The 3,967-nt window shown below is 37.0% G+C and overlaps 1 pseudogene; it reads left to right on the top strand.

Annotated features, from left to right (window-relative positions):
* Positions 1-420: 420 nt before the first annotated feature.
* LOC125198768 lies at positions 421-3,230 on the top strand (annotated as a pseudogene).
* The last annotated feature ends 737 nt before the right edge of the window (positions 3,231-3,967 follow it).

The raw sequence follows: 3,967 nt of genomic DNA, 5'->3' as shown, positions 1-3,967 counted from the left end.
AAAATTTTTTATTTTTTTAGAGAAAAATATAAACTATTAAATTTGGACTTTATTCTTTATTTTTTTTAAAATATATTACTCCAAAATTTTTTGTATACTAAATTTTTATTAACAAAGATCCATATTTATAAAAAATATAAAACATTTAAGGGGGCCACTTTTGTCAAAGATTTAGGCAGAAACCACTTTCTTTTGCCAGCTGTAAAACCCGACCCGCTGCATTAATTGAAATTAATCCATACCCCTTTCTCTCTATATATACCGCCTCTTCCTTTTTATTTTTTTATATTTCTATATTGCCTTCGACTCGAAAAATCGGAACCACGTGCTTTAAACCCCGGGCACAAAAATTTCGAGTTTTCAATTGTTTACCTACCCAAATTTTGGGGGAATTTTCGATTATATACATAAAAATACACGATGTCCGACACATTTTGTCCGACTGAAGAGGAACACGGAGGGGTCGGGCGATCACGCGGCGGGCGACACCGTCTGCCCGAGTGCGGCCTCGTGCTGGAAGCCGCTCGATGACGAGACGTCGGAGTGGCGGCGTTCGCCGATGATTTCCGGCGACCACGACCCCAATCGCGTCGGAGGCCCGTCAACCCGCTTTTGGGGGACGCCGCGCTCCCCCCATCTCGCGGGCTCCGAATGGTCCAATGTGGACTCGTCTTGACGCGCCTGCAGAACCGGGGGGGCGATCCGACCGGGCTCTGCTCATGGCGTTTAAGGCGATTTCTAGCATGGTGATAGGTCCGGGCCGCCCCTGGTTTATTTTTCTAGGCTGGTTTGGATGTCGTGGGGTTTTTTTGGCTGAAGGTGTTGGGGGTTAGGGTTTTGGAAATTGACACGATTTGGGGGTGTGGGATTCTAATAGTATATCACAATTATGACTCTTAATCTTTGGGGAGAGGTTGTGTTGATTGGATCGACGATTGGAAATCAGAATTGGTGTAAATATTAAGTAAATTGACGGAATTTCAGGGGTAGCCAATTTGTGGCTTGATTATGTTTTTCAAGATGCAATTTATGTTGCTGATGTATGATGTTTATCTTGGTTTGTTGTTTATGCTTTATGTGAAAACTACTTGGAAATGTAGCTTACATTATGCATTTTTTGTTATTTTCAGGTTGAGCCTTGTAACAACCATTAAGGTATGCTATCATTTTTTTTAACTTTGGTTTGGTGTTTATTTTGCTTAATGTAGATGTTCAATTTTCTGAGCCATATTGGTTAATGGTAAGTGGTAACCCCATTGTCCGTACTCTCTTTAAGGATCGAGCAAGTGAAATATATAAAAGGTTGGAAGATCAGAAGTGTACAAGGGGTAGAAACTTGGAGGCCCTAGTGGGTGCCTGCATTTATATTGCTTGTAGGCAGGAAGGCAAAGCACGCACTGTAAAAGGTGCCCCCTTATATCACGTTGATAACTAGTACAGTACAGTATCATTTAAGTTTGCCCCCTGTTGTATGAAGTCTCCTCTAAATCATGTGAGTATCAACTAGAAATATGCTCAATTGTTGTGGGAGCGACAAAGAAAGAAATTGGCCGGGCTAAAGAATTTATAGTGAAACAGTTGGAGAAGGGTGATTCAATGCATTTGGTAACGATTCGTCCAGGGGATTATCTGGTGAGTTTTTTTTCTGGAAACTAAGAAAGTTACTGCAACATGCTGGCTGCTGCTAATGTAGATAGTCATTTGTTGATCTGCTACCTGTCATTTATGATTCTTATATTAATTTCAAATATGTTGGTGGTCTCGTCTGCCATACAGAGACGTTTCTGTTCTAATCTTGGCATGAGCAATGAGGAGGTTAAAGCTGTACAAGAAACTGTGCAGAAGGCAGGGAACTTTGATATTAGGTACTACGATATTCTTGCTTCTTTGGAAGTTCTTCCTGACGAGTTTTCATACTATTCTTTTACCTGTCGCTTGGCCTCGTCATCTTATGGCAGCTCTGTTTGAACATAAACCCTCCTTCCCTGCTGCAAATAATAGTTTGTGTGTACAATCAAGTGATTTATGACTACAGATTACGTAAATGTATGAAGAGTTAGTAAGTTTGAAAGTTGGCTATATTTAAAAAACTGGGAACTTAGATAAAATCTACACATGGCTGACTTCTTGAGATGTGGTGATGTATAAAGAAAGTTTATATGTTTGAGAATGTTTGTCTCTCATTTTGCTCACAAGGTTGAAGACAAGTTGGATAGTGTGGAAGGGTCTTGGAAGTTAATTCTTAAGATTCTCCAATTATATCACATAGGTTTGAAATCCTTGCTTCATTCTTCAAAGTGTTCTTCAAAGTGAACCTTTAGCTACTCATATATTGGAGCTTGAAGGAGGAAAGGTAGAAAAGTAGGAACTTCGTTAACTATGTTGATATACATGCTGTTGAGTTGTAGGTTATGTACAACCCAATTGATAGCATGATACATTGTAGTTCATACATAATAACGATTGGTTATAGTATCTTTCTATCGGGTTGAGAAGTTCCGCTGACTTATAGCTAACCTCCACTTGACCTATAATATCGATGTTGTATTGCAGGAGGAGCCCAATATCTATTGCTGCAGCCATCATTTTTATGATAACCCAGATATCCGAAGTCAAGAAACCCCTAAGAGGTAATTCTGTATTTACTCAGATATTTCATATTGGCAACAAGTGTGTATTCCTTGTGATGATGTAAGCACTTGTATACCCTCTTTCCTTCACTAAGACTTGGAAATGGTGTGCTTGCAGATATCTCACTTGCTACTACAGTGGCAGAAGGTACGATCAAGAATGCTTACAAGGATCTCTACCCCCATGCAGCCAAGATCATACCCGAATGGTATTCAAAGGAAAGGGACCTCAAGAATCTTTCCAGCCCTAGATCGTAAATGACAGACTTCTTGGTGTGGAGAAATCGTGGTCGCTTCTTTGAGATGAGAAGAAAACGGGGGGAAAACATAAGATAGAAAACAGGTTATACGGATTCTTCTTAATTTTCCTGCTGTGACATCTGCAAACATCCCATTTTGAGGTTGCTTTGCTGTGTGGAATATTTTTTAACATATGTTGATGGAATGATGGTTGATGCAGCCTGAGCTTCAATATCACTCTTGTTGTTTTTGCCCACATAATTGATTTATGGGTGATGGTCTAAAATGGTATATTTAAAAGAGAGAGAAACCACTGCAATAACCCCCTTCTTGTAACTTGCATTGCCCATTTTTTTTCTCTCTTTTAGTGTAAACTTGGCGATTAATTTTTGATGTTGATGTTGTAATAAATTTACACAATAACAATAAAATTTTACATCACATTTTAATCTCTAAAATTTTGCAATACATTAATTTTTTATTTTTTTTGTTACTTTTACTTATTAATTTATTATTTTATTCATTGATTATTACATTTGTCTCTATAAATCCTTTCAAAAATCATATGAACTAATCTTCCAAAAAAATCATGTGAACCACTCTTCCAAAAATGACATGCACAACATTTTTTTTATTTATGTTCAATTTATTATTTATTATTATGTTATTTTTTGCTACTATATTGTGCTAGAACTCATCTCAAGCAAACTAAATTTCCTTTCATTCTTATTTTATAATTTTTATACTCCCTCCGTCCCACGTTACTTGAGTCACTTCTTTTTTGCACTCGTTTTGAAAAAATAATAATAAATAGTTAAAGTGGAGAAAAAATAAAGTAAAAAAGAGAATACTATAGTTAAGACTCTTCTCTACATTATTCTCTCTCTTATTTTTCTTTCTCTCTACTTTAACTATTTATTATTATTTTTTCAAAACATTATCTGAATGCTTAAAGAACTTATTCATGATTATATTTGTGATTGTCCTATTATAACGTAGATAGGGGTGGGAATACGGGTATCCGTGGATATCCGATCTGAAAAAATCGGGTATCCAAACCGAAAATCATCAAAATGTCATCAAAACCCACGATATAT

Source organism: Salvia hispanica, unplaced genomic scaffold (genome assembly GCF_023119035.1).
Source record: "Salvia hispanica cultivar TCC Black 2014 unplaced genomic scaffold, UniMelb_Shisp_WGS_1.0 HiC_scaffold_240, whole genome shotgun sequence".
Taxonomy (NCBI): Eukaryota; Viridiplantae; Streptophyta; class Magnoliopsida; order Lamiales; family Lamiaceae; genus Salvia; species Salvia hispanica.
Note: the sequence above shows the minus strand (reverse complement) of the source record. Positions and strands in the feature narration are given on the sequence as shown.